The sequence below is a fragment of the Moschus berezovskii genome, chromosome 27 (genome assembly GCF_049115385.1).
Source record: "Moschus berezovskii isolate FMDL1 chromosome 27, NW_MosBer_1.0, whole genome shotgun sequence".
NCBI lineage: Eukaryota > Metazoa > Chordata > Mammalia > Artiodactyla > Moschidae > Moschus > Moschus berezovskii.
In genome coordinates this window covers 6,887,252-6,900,547 of record NC_142486.1, presented here as the reverse complement: position 1 = coordinate 6,900,547, position 13,296 = coordinate 6,887,252, and the positions used below count along the sequence as shown (strand labels likewise).

The 13,296-nt window shown below is 44.6% G+C and overlaps 1 non-coding gene across 1 annotated transcript; it reads left to right on the top strand.

Annotated features, from left to right (window-relative positions):
• The first annotated feature begins 460 nt into the window (after nt 1-460).
• TRNAA-UGC (transfer RNA alanine (anticodon UGC)) lies at nt 461-533 on the top strand. The gene has a single exon. It is a non-coding gene; the product is annotated as a tRNA-Ala (tRNA).
• The last annotated feature ends 12,763 nt before the right edge of the window (nt 534-13,296 follow it).

Here is a 13,296-nt window from a genome sequence, read left to right as displayed (position 1 = left end):
AGGATTAATTGTTCATTTTATTAGGTGTGATAATGACATAGTGGTTATGCTTTTTAAAAAGCCCTTATCTGTTAAACATATGTATGTACTGGTGAAATGATATGATTTCTGGGATTTAGTGTAAAACACTCCAGGAAAAAAAAAAAAAGTGGTGATGGTAGATAAAATGAGGTTGAAAATGGTTGATAATGGTTAAAGCAGATGACGAGTATGCATTTTAAGTTGTCTGTACTGACAAGTTAAGAAGAGGAAGGAAGGGGGACGGAAGGGCAGGGAAGGAAGACGCATGGGTTGGGGGAGGAGGTGGGAGGGAGGCTGTCTGTACCCTCTCTTCCCTGTTAACGGGTTTAGAGGCATCCCCCTGAAGTGCAACGGTCTGGTCACCAACTTGCTTCATTTCCCTTGATCAAGGGAAATGATCAAGAAATGGTCAATGATCAAGATTCCTTGCCAAGGGACTTCCCTGGTGGTCCAGTGGCTAAGACTCTGAACCTGCAATGCAGGGGGCCCAGGTTCGATCCCTGGTCAGGGAACTAGATCCTACATGCCACAACTAAGAGTTCGCATGCAGCAACTAAAAGATCATGTAGATCCCGAAAGCTGCAATGAAGATCAAAGATCCTGCTTGCTGCAACTAAGACCCGGCATGTCCAAATAAATAAATATTACAGAAAAGACTTACTGCGAAGCCACCAAGCGACACACATCCCACCATAATGATGGCACCAGCAAGGTAGCAGGGCAGGGTAGTGGCAGGGAGTTGGGTCCCAGTCTCACACAACCTTCATTCAAATCCTGGATGACTTCTAACAGGTCAGCCTCTGTGTCTTGGTTCTATATTCTGTAAAATAGAAATGAAGGTAAAAATAGTACCTACCTATGAGGTTATTGTTAGTGGCTCCCCAGGTGGTGCTAGTGGTAAAGAACTCACCTGCCAGGGCAGGAGAGTCATAAGAGATCCAGGTTTGATCCGTGGGTGGGGAAGATCCCCTGAAGGAGGGCATGGCAACCCACTCCAATATTCCTGCCTGGAGAATCCCATGGACAGAGGAGTCTGGTGGGTTACAGTCCATAGAGTCGCAAAGAGTCAGACATGAATAAAGCAACTTAGCACACACGTACCTATGAGGTTGTTGAGAATTTTAAAGGAGCCGATATGTGTAAAGTGCTTCAGGTTGGATGTGACACTCAGTATGGGCTTCCCTGAAGCTCAGTAGGTAAAGAATCCACCTGCAATGCAGGAGACCCAGGTTCGATTCCTGGGTTGGGAAGATCCGCTGGCTACCCACTCCAGTATTTTTGGGCTTCCCTTGTGGCACCTTGTAAGGACTCAGCACACGTCAGGTGATTTCATTACCATTAACATGCATTCTCCAGCCATGATAACTTGGTGACCATCGTGTTCCTGCCTCCTGCTCCCCAGCCTCTCCTGGACTTCGTAACGTAATCCATATGAATGCTGAGAATCTCCTCAAATTGTTTGGCTCGAACTGTGCCTTTCAGTTTTCACATGCTCCTAATTTTCAAATTAAATTCTCTTGTTTTCATGGTCTTTGTCAGAAACAATTTGATTAATCCCCTTCACCATTTTGAGAGTCGTCAGATGGGTCAAAGAGATCTCTTTTCAAGTAAGAATTTGCCAAACTCTCTGACCTTTCTTTATAACTAGCTGATGACAGAAGCGATGTGACGGTTGATCCCTGATACTTCGTTTTCCTGGGGGAGTGGGGACTTCACGTCCTGTGGCACCAGGCTCTCCCGCCTTCTGTGTAGGAGTGAGCATGCCTTTGATTTATGATCTGCTCTGTTATCCTGCAGTCCAGCTTCCTGTCCAGCCTTTGCATGACTGCTGTTCTGTGAGCTGAAAGCCCATGAAAGACACTGAAAGGAGTCTTCTCCTGACCCATTGGTCCTCATCTGAGCATACCAGCTCTTTGCAGGACAGATACATAACTAGTCAGTTTACATTTGATGGCATTACACAACACAATTAAGTCTCTTCCTGGCTTCTCTTGTGGCCCTAATTCGTTGTAATCTTAACTGCCTTTCTTAGCAATTTTTCATGCTATAAATAAAGACCAGTCCACGAAATTCAGCGTTACCCTGGAGCTGGGCCAACTCTGCACAGTTCCAAAATCTGATGGTGATGGAGCTCAACAGGGCAGGTACCAGGAACTGAACTGAGTGCCTGGGGTGAGTTAGCACATTTATCCTCACAAGAGTCCTACAAAGCAGGTCGCTATTATTATGGCCATTTTACAGGCAAGGATACTGGAGCACAAAGCAGTTAAGTAACCTTTCCAAGGTCACCCACCCAGGAAGTGGTGGAGCCAAGCTTTGAACTCAGACCAGCCAGCTGCAGAGCCCAGACTCCTCGTACCTCTGCTTCGCACAGTGACTCACCCAACAGGGACAGTCAGGGACTGTAAAGGTCCCATCTGATTGGCTGGGATGTTTTTCTGAGGGCTACTGAACTGATTGGATCAAATCATTTTGTTGTTGATGTTGATAATGATGGTGTTTGTTTATTTCGTTGGTTGGTCGGTTATTTTCCCTGACAATGAATCCTGGCTGTGATATGTCAAGCATCTTCATGTATATGATCTCATTTTATCTTCCCAATTATCCCATGACGTGCAGATAACTATTCCTATCTAACAGAGCCTCAAAGACTTATACTTACCCAAAGTCATCTTACTAGCATTTAGACAGAATTCACAAGGTTGAGCTGCCAACGCCAGTGGGAGAGGGCCTTCAGTTCATGGAGTAGGTCACGGGTTCCCAACCCCCAGGCCACGGACTGGTACCGGTCCATGGCCTGTTAGGAGCCAGGCCGCATAGCAGATAAGCAGCAGGCCAGTGAAAGAAGCTTCATCTGTATTTGCAGCCACTCCCCATCACTCAAATTACCACCTGAGCTTCTCCTCTTCGTCAGATCAGTGGTGGCATTAGATTCTCATAGGAGCACGAATCTTACTGTGAACTGTGCATGCGAGGATCTCAGTTGCCTGTTTCTTATGAAAATCATCCTGAAACCATTCCCCACCCCACCACCCCTGGTTCACGGAAAAACGGTTTTCCACAAAACTGCTCCCTCGTGCCAAAAAGGTTGGGGACCACTTGACTAGAGAACATGACTGTGAGCCCCAAACATCCATCCAGAGACAGAGAAGATAGAGGTCGACACAGCGCAGGATTCTCCCAGAGGCCCCGATGGGAGGACAGTTACAGGAAACCCGCCTTCTTCTCCTCCTGCTTCCGGACTTGCAGTCCCCACGACAGAAGGAAAACCATCTTCCTGTCCAAAACCTGCTATGAAGATTGATTAGATAATAGGAGCAAAGAGCTTTGAAAGGAAGCAAAGGAGGAAACATCCTGTATTTGTGTTTGGGTTGATTCCCAAAGGACTTTAGACAGTGCTTAAGGCCAATGAATGGATCTGCTCTGGTGGCTGGGCTGTTTCTTGTAGGAAAGAAATTGTTTCCCCAAACACATCTCCTGAAGGAGACTGCCAAAATCACCCAGCTCAGCTCCACACCCAGGCAAGTCTTCCTCCAGCCTGGCCGTCACCCGAGGAAAAGGAAACTCATAGGGTCAGGTCCACCATTGGCTTGTATGTGAAATGTTGACACGTACTTAAGACATCAAAGTACGCCTTTGGAGAAAACAATTACCAAATGTTTTTAGAACATGACTCCAATATGTAAGTTTTATTGGGAGGAAAGAAGATGAGATCAATGGATGAGACAGAGCATCAGGCCAGATAATTAGGATGGAAGGAGCATCTCAGGACATTTAGTCCAAGCCCGTGCTTGTGCTCAGTCGCTTCAGTCATGTCGATTCTTTGTGACCCCATGGACAGTAGCCCACCAGGCTCTTCTGTCCATGGGATTCTCCAGGCAAGAATCCTGGAGTGGGTTGCCAAGCCCTCCTCTAGGGAATCTTCCCAACCCAGGGATCAAACCCGCGTCTCCTGCATTGCAAGCAATTCTTTACTGCTGAGCCACTGGTGAAGCCCTAGTCCAAACCCATCCATGGTCTATTCCCCTCTTCCATGTCAAGTAGTCACCAGCCTGTATCTGAACACCTTGTCCACTGAGCAGGTGGTATATGGATTACTACCTGATGATAAGTAAGAGAAGAAACACATCATAGAAATTAGCTGAAGTTTTCAACATAAATATCCCTATTCCCAAGCCATAGGCACCATTAATGTGGGAACTTTGAAAACTAACTTTATAATATACCCTGTGGTTGACACTGAAGGAAAACAGAGGCTGTTATACATTGCTGATGGGAATACAAAGTGGCACAGTCTAGGTAAACGTCAAATTAGCTCTATGTATTCAATTCAAAAGTGCATATACCCTTTGATCAGTAATCACACTTCCAGGAATTTATCCTAGAGCATGTTTCAGAAATGAGATGCACACCGAGTTATTCACTGCAGCTCGGTTTGCAATAATATCATGCTGGAAACCACCAGGTATACATCAAAATGGATCTGGTTAATCAAAGTATGGTACATCCACATGGCAGAATACTATGCAGCCATGAAAAGGAGGTGAAAGCTCTCACTACACTGATATGAAAAGATCTCCAGGCTATTCTGCTAAATGAAGAAGAGGAAGGAATACAGGAGGATGTATAGAGCTTAATGCATTTTTGCAATAAAGGGAGAAATAAGGTCACATGCTTTTGATAATATTTGCTTATACAATGCATGAAAAACCAAGAAAAGTGGTTCTGTATCTGGGGGAAGAGGCACAGAGTAGGGTGGATGAGAACAGGTTGGGAGAGAGACTTCAAGAATTTTTTTTCTAACATTCTTATTTTTAACCATGTGAATTTGTTACCTGTTTAAACACACAAATAAGCACAAATAAAACAAAAGTTAGCCTTGAGTTTTTTTGGAAGAAAGTTGGTGAGCAGGTAGAGTATCCCATTTAACCCCTAGGTCTCCTGAGCTTTCTCTTCTCCATCCCCCTCCACCCTCTAGCCTTTAAAATGAACAGTAGACTTCATTTTCAGCAAACATACAGAATTTGGAACAAAAAAGCAGGAAACTAGCTAAGTTCAGCAAGAGTGAAGTAACTGTCTAAGAAGAAATTTTAACAGAATTATATCTGAAATATATCAGAAGTGTTAATCAAGGCATTAATTTATTTGCAATAGGTTAAGCATATGAATGCTCTTTCCTCCAAAAGACAGGGGCAGAGCGGGGCTCAGCAAAGGAAGATCAATGTTTAAAAGGTATAATCGGTGTAGTGGGAAAACTCTTGTGATCAATGGGGATGGAAAGAGTACACCAAAAGTATCACAAGGGACTTTCTTGGTGGCCCAGTGGCTAAGACTCTGGTGCTCCCAAAGCTGGGGCCCTGAGTTCGCTCCCTGGTCAGGGAACTAGAACCCACGTGCCAAAACTAAAATATCTCATATGCCCCAACTAAGACCCAGCACAGCCAAAGAAATAATATTTTTTAAAAAGCATCACACGTGCTACAACGATTTGAAAGTATTACAAGTGATGGTAATTGTCCGATATCAACCATCTAATGTACCAGGAACTGGACTGGATTGTTTATATGTCTCATCTCATTCAATCCTAACAACCCTATCAGGGCTTCCCTGATAGTTTGTCGATAAAGAATCCGCCCGCAACACAGGAGACCCCAGTTCGATTCCTGGGTTGGGAAGATCCACTGAAGAAAGGAAAGGCTACCCACTCCATTATTCTTGGGCTTCCCTTGTGGCTCAGCTGGTAAAGAATCTGTCTGCAGTGCAGGAGACCTGGGTTAGATCCCTGGGTTGGGAAGATCCCTTGGAGAAGGGAAAGGCTACCCACTCCAGTATTCTGGCCTGGAGAATTCCATGGACTGTATAATCCATGGGGTCGCAAAGAGTCGGACACGACTAAGCGACTTTCCCTTTCAACAACCCTAGAGGACTGGTCTAGAATCCTTTCACGGGGTGAAGCACTAAGGTTCTGTGTTATCTATTGCTGCATGACAAACTACCCCAAAACTTTAGCACCTTAAAACAACAATAAACACTTGCTATCTCAGTTTCTGTGGGTTGGGATTTTGAGAGTAGCTTAGCTGGGTGGTTCTGGTTCAGAATCTCTCAGGAGGTTGTAGGCAAGATGTTGGCCAGGTTGCAAGTCATCTGAAGGCTCAATCGGAGCTGGGGGACCCACAGTGGGTCACTCACAGTGGCTGGCAGGTTGATGCCATTCGGTAGACAGGAGGCTTCAGTTTCTTACCCCATGAGGTTCTGCACAAGGTAGCTTGTGTCCTTAAGACATGGCAACCGACCTGCCCCAGAATGACTGATCAACAGGAGCGGAGGGCAGAAGTTACGATGTCTCTTTTTATGACCCAGTTTCAGAAAGTCACATATCCCTCACTCTCCTGTTGGTTACATAGGTCAGCCCTCTTCAGTGCCAGAGGAACTACACAAGAGTATGAAAACCAAGAAATGAAAGTCATGGGGCCATCTTGAATGTTGGCTCCCACTAAGCCGAAGAGTATAAGTAATCTTCTTAAGATCGGTCAGCTAATTTCAAATTCCGCCCTACTTCAAAATCAGCGCTCTTTCCACCACACAACTGCCTCCCCAAAGCCTGCATGCAGGACATTGCCAAATGAAGACAAAAGGTCCTAGTTAAGCCACATCCCTGTTTCATTGTTTTTGCCAAAAGTTTTATCTTCAACCCGCTGGGAAATACTTTTTTATATTGAAAGCATAGCTCAGGCTTTCTAATGGGGATTGATGAAAAATAATTTTATTTTATTGATCTTGCCCTAAACCAAACTTGCTGAACCTTATCCTTGGCTAGAGCTTTTTAAAAGACAATAATAAAAATAAGGGATGCCTGCATTCATAGAAGACAAAATACTTCCAGATTACAATCCATTTTGTGATCATTCCTATCTTTTAGAGTTGAACCGAACATTTTCAGATCTCTGTTTTGTAGGAGGAGGTGATTGAAGGGCATTTTTATTCCCTTGAATAACAGGAAATCCATCATTTACTCTTTAGTAATAAAAACTGCATGTGTAAGAATTGGGACCATGGAAGGTCAAGTCAAATTAAAGATTTTATGACTGGCGGTTATATTAAATCTTTTCAACAATTTATAGAAAGGATTTGAAGTATGTCAAGTGTATTTCTTTAAGTTTTTTCAACTGAGAGGTTTTATTGCATCAAGTCACAGAATCAGGAGAAAAATTACTCTTAGGTCATCCAGGCCTGGCCCCTGCCAATGTCATATTGCTCCCTTTAGGACCAAAGACCAGATATTAAGCCGTCTGAAGTCAACCTCCCCTAATTAAAATGAAAATCATAAAGCAAAGTATTTCAATAATCTACCATAATAATAATAATCCCAAATTTATATAGTACTTATATCCAAGAAATGTAAAGCAGTTCACATTTTTTATTTCTCTCACCTGGAAACAGAAACTAAAGCCCCCAAGGCAAGTATAAGGGAACTTTCATTAACTTACATATTTATAGAGTAAATGAATGTGTTTGTATGTGTGTCTGTATGCATGTGCCAGCAGAGAGGGAGACAGAGCTGAAATTTATTGAGTACCTACTGGGTACCAAGCTTTGAATTGGGTCCAGTGGACCCAAATGTGAAGAAGACTCTTCAGAGGAGTCACGGGCTGGAAAGGGATGCAGCGCCTCCCAGAGAGGCTCAGGAAACACAGAGGCTGAGGAAGCCCTGGCTCAGGACCCGATACAGTTGCTGCAGACTGAGAGGCAAGGCCATTTCTGCGTACAGAGGAGGCACAGCGTCTCTTCACACAGAAAGGAGGACTGCTGTAAAGCCTCGTGGTTCCTGCCTCCTCCCTGACATCGGTTTAGGGTATGGACTCACCACTTGCCTTTTAATAATGGCTCCAGTCATGAGTTAAAATGAGATGATTATATTTGGTAAAGAACAAGATAAAAAGCACTAGACAGGATGGTCTTCGTACCTAGACTGGAGCTCCCTGGGTGGGGAGGCACTGTACAGATGCATCCCTGAAACCCAATGCCTACCCAAATGCCGGGCATTGGTTCTCCCAAAGCCCCACCCAGAGATCTAAGTCATGTCCCAAAAAGTCAGGAGGGCACTGCAATATTCCCCTCAATTTTTCAGGTGTGAAAAGAAACAACTTCTTTGAGGTCCCCTGGACTTTCAATTTTTTTTAATACACACAAAAGAATGTGTGTAACATTTGATGGTTATGAAGTAGCATTAGCAAAATAAGCACTAGGGAGCATGTCATGGTGCTAAAAAAAGTAAGGCAGAGCTCAGAGAATGAGAGAGGTAGTCAAAAGGACACCAGTTTCATGGGGCCCCCAGTGACCAAATGAAGGACAACTGGAACATCAAAATTAAACAATAATAATAACAGATTATAACCAATCAAATAAAACAGGAAATCAGCAATGTTATATGACAGCCTGGATGGGAGGGGAGTTTGGGGGCGAATGGATACATAGATACTGTATGGCTGACTCCTTATGCTGTGCACCTGAAACTGTCACGACACTGTTAATTGGCTATACTCCAATATAAAAGAAAAAGCTAAAACAGAGAAAAACAGGAAACCAGGAGCCAAGAGAGACTGTGTGTGTGCGAGATGCAGACACAGACGCTGATAGACACAGACACATACCCGTGTGACACAGCAGCGCCGCTCCTCAGCATTCACCCAACACGTGTGAACACGCATCCACACAGCTTTATTCCCAGCAGTTATGTTTCTAACAGGCTCAAATTAGAAACAGCCCGACCCAAATCCACCATCAACAGGTGAACAGAGACACAAGTCCTGGTATAATCATACACGAAATACAACTCAGCAATAAAAAGGAATGAACTATTCATCCCCACAATATGGATAAACAGCAAAAATATTATCCTAAGTGAAAGAAACCAGACACAAAAGAGCAAATATTGTGAGATTTTGTTTGTAAAAAATTCTAGAACAGGCAAACTAATTTATAGTGACAAAAAGTGTAACAGTTTTCCGGGGACCAGGGGTAGGAAAGAGTTAACTTCAGAGAACCATGAGGGGACTTTTGGGGTAATGGAAATGCTCCGTTGTATATGAGTCTATGCATTTTCCTAAACTCAAAGACTTACAATCTATTATAGTTACATTATAATCAAATAATATTAACTTTTTTAAAAAGTGCAGACTCAACTAGAAAACCCCATTATCTTCCTACCTGAATACCTTCCTAATTGCCATTTGTTCTTCCCTCTTCTTTCTTTAATTGCAAGCATAATGCCTGGAGGCACAGCAGCCACCTTGTGACTATGAGGTAACAAGCACAAGGACAAAGCCTAAACCTCAGGAAAGCAGAGACATAAAGGTATAAAGATCCTGGTCCATGAGGCCATTTTTCAGCTACCATACCATCTCTAGACTGTCAACTTTCATACAGTCTTGTTGCCACTAGAATAGGATTTTGTTTTTTCAGTCAAATTAATTCGCACCCAGAATACAAAGTCCTTCCATCCAGATTATTTCCACTTCATTTTTTCATCAACTGAGATACATCCCTCCTCCTCCTCCAGAACCCCAAACTAAGAATTCAAGCACATCATCTCCAAAGGTGCATTTTGAATACGAGGGCTGGACTTGTCTGGTGGTCCAGTGGTTGAGAGTCTGCCTGCCAAAGCAGGGAACAGGGGTTCAATCCCTGGTCCAGGAAGATTCCACATGCCTTGGGGCAACTAAGCCCATGTGCCACAACTACTGACACCCAAGAGCCTAGAGCAATGAGAAGCCCTCGCACGGCATCCAGACAGTAGAGTTGCTCATCGCAACTGGAGAAAGTCCGTACACAGCCACAAAGACCCAGGGTTGCCATAAATAAATAAATTTTAAAAGGAAAGAAAACAAGGGCTGTCCAAATGCCAGGGAACAAGTTCTCTGAAGCCCCATCTCTCACTTGACCCGAGAAGAGCAAACAGCACACTCTCCAGAGAAATTCTCCCTCTCTCCCTGTGCAACCTCATGACACTTGGATAACTTCCAGGTGACGTGCTGAGTTCTACAGGATGGACAAGACTGCGGGAGACACTCAACGCCTGTTGTCAGACTTTAAAGCCTCAGCCAAAATTGGAGTCACCTTTTAGCAACCTGTTAGGATCTCTATGTACTTAGAGTCTTGTCGAATGGGGATGGATGAGATGTGTGGAGAAAGACAGTGAAGGGTACACCCCAGGGTGCGATCATAACCTCTCCATTGGGAGTTCACTTTTTATCTCTCTCTTCCCTAGAATGAAAACTTCAAGAGGTAAGGAGGGAAAAGGAGAGGTCAAAGGTGAGCTAAGGGAGCCACAGTATTCGTCGCTCAGTTGTGTCCAACTCTTTTTGACTCCATGGACTACAGTCCGCCAGGCTCCCCTGTCCATGGGATTTCCCAGGAGTGGGTTTCCATTTCCTTCTCTAGGGGATCTTCCTGACCCAGAGATCAAACCCAGGTCTCCTGCATTGCAGGCAGATTCTTTACCATCTGAGCCACCAGGGAAGCTCAAGGGAGCAAAACAAAGAAAAAAAGAAATTACCCCAAATTAAAGGAAACACATGATCACATGTAGCCATGTTTATAAAAGTATATGTGTGTGTGTTCACACGTTCAAAGATATTAAGTGAAAAGTAGCTTTAAAAAGTGATCCATGACTGTCACCACATCTAATGGTCAATTCTTCACCTTCCTTGACTTCCCTGGATCTCTCAGCAGCATTGACAAAATGGATCCCTCCCCGTCTTGCAACACGATCCTGACGTGGCTTGCATGATGCTGTGCCCTCCTAGACTTCTTCCTGCCTCTCTCGACCTTCTTTTTCAGCTTCCTTTGCCAGATTCTCCTCTAAATAGCAGAGTGTCCCAGGTCACTCTCCGCCTACACTTATCTTCTCTGCTGACACTTTCCCCCTGCTTGTTCTCATCCAGCCCGTGGCTTCAATGGCATTCCACATGCCGACTGATATCTCATCCAGATTCAAGCTCCAGTCCTCACCTCACCTATCAGGTACAGAATCTTGTCTCCCATTTTTCCCTCAACAACTAACAGGCATCTCAAAACTAACACAACCAAAACAGAACTTTTAATCTCCTACCACAAATCCTCCCCCAGCCTTCCCAAGTCTGGAAATGGCACATTATTCACGTAACCACATGAGTCAGTGTCCTGGGACTCATTCTGAACTCCTCTTTCCCTGACATCTATCAGCAGCTCCTGTTAGTTCTACCTTCAAAATGTGTCGCAGATTCAACCACCACTGCTACCCTAGCCAAACCACCATCTTCTCGCTCCTAAGCTACCTGAATACCCTAATTGTCACCTGTGCTGTCACACTTAACCCCTTTGCTCCACACAGAGGCCAGTGATCATTTTAAAACATAAATCAGATCATGTCAATCCACTGCTCAGAATCCTCCATGATGACTTTTTTGGCTGGCCACTTTCCTAGCCAATACCAATCCCATATCCCCATGCCCACCCTCACTCCCATTCTGTGCCCTATTTCTTGGGAAGAGAAATATGCAAAACTATAACCTCTATTTCCCAGTTTCCTTTGCAGTGAGGGAGGCCATGTGACACTGTTCTGACCAATGAGACATGAGAAATTACTGGATAGGGATTCTAAGGAAGCCACTATTTTCCTTAGAAAAGGGGAGTCTGTTGTCCTCTGTATCTTTTTTAAGTTCATTTGGCTTTAACTTTATTTGATATGTACGCACTACTGTATCTATTTACTATCTATTTATTATTTTTAACTGCACTGGGTCTTCGATGCTGCACGTGGGCTTTCTCTAGTTGCAGAGAGCAGGGTCTACTCTCTAGTTGCGGTGCTTGGGCTTCTCATTGCGGTGGCTTCCCTTGTTGTGGGTTTCAGTAGTTGCAGCACGCAGGCTCAGTAGTTGCAACTTGCTGACTCCAGGGCACATGGGCTTCAGTAGTTGTGGCATAGGGGCTCAGTAGTTGCAGAACACAGGCTCTGAGCATGGGCTCAGTATTTGGGGCTCGCAGGCTCCAGAGCGTGGGCTCAGTAGTTGGGGTTCAACGGCCTAGTTGCTCCAAGGCATGTGGGATCCTCCTGGACCAGAGAGTGATCCCATGTCCCCCGCACTGTAGGCGGATTCCCGTCCACTGCACTACACAGGGAAGTCCCACTCTGTATCTTTCGACCTTTGCTCTTCTTCGTTCCTGCCTAGAAAGCAAAAACAGGAGAGCAGCCACAACAAAGATGTCAGGAAAGTAATGAGAAGGCAGCTGCCTCAGCCCCTGTATGCCCATCCTTGGACTCCTGGTTATGTGAGAAAATAATAAATCCCTTATTTGGTTAAGTCACTGTGGTGAAGTTTCTATGACACGGAGCCAAATACAACCCTGGCGCAGGCTTCCAATCACCCTTAGAATGAATTCCCGAAGTCTGACACGGTCTCTCCAAAAGCATCTCCTACCACTCTCCCCCTATTTCTTCCTGCACCAGGGTCCCGGCCAGGTTCCCAGCTATTTTCGGAACATGCCAAGTGTATTTCCACCTCAGTGGCTTTGCCCGCGTTCTTCTGCTGGAGCGCTCTTGCCCTAGACCTTTCGCAGGCTTCATTTGAGACATCTCCTCACCCAGTTTTCTGCTCTAACATCACCTCTGCGCCAAGCTCTTGCCTTGACTACTCCATCCAAAACTGGCTCCTTCACACCCTTCAATTCTTTTGTTCTTGTTGTTGAGTTGCTACAACTTGTCCGACTGTTTGTGATCCCATGGACCGTAGCCTGCCAGGCTTCTCTGTCCATGGGATTTTCCAGGTAAGAATACTGGAGTGAGTTGCCATTTCCTCCTCCAGGGGGTCTTCCCAACGACCCAGGGATCGAACCCATGTCTCTTGTATCTCCTGCTTGGCAGGCAGATTCTTTATCACTGAGCCACACTTGGAAAGTTTAACTCTTTAGTGATTTATTTTTATTCATAGCACTTGTTCAATATCTACAATTGTCTCTACCTGAGAGTACAGTTTCGTTTTACTTAATATCCATCTACTCCACTAGAATCAAAGCTTCAAGAGGTACAGGCACATCCCCAGTATCTAGAAGAAGACAGCAAGCATTCAAAAGATATTTATTAAATGACATCTTTTTGAGTTGGTTTTTTTTTCTTTTCTTTCCAGTTGTAGCACTTGGGATCATCGATCTTCCCAGTGGCATGTGGAATCTTTAGCTGATCTTTAGTTGCGGCATGTGGGATCTTTAGTTGCGGCATGTGGGATCCAACTGTTGGAC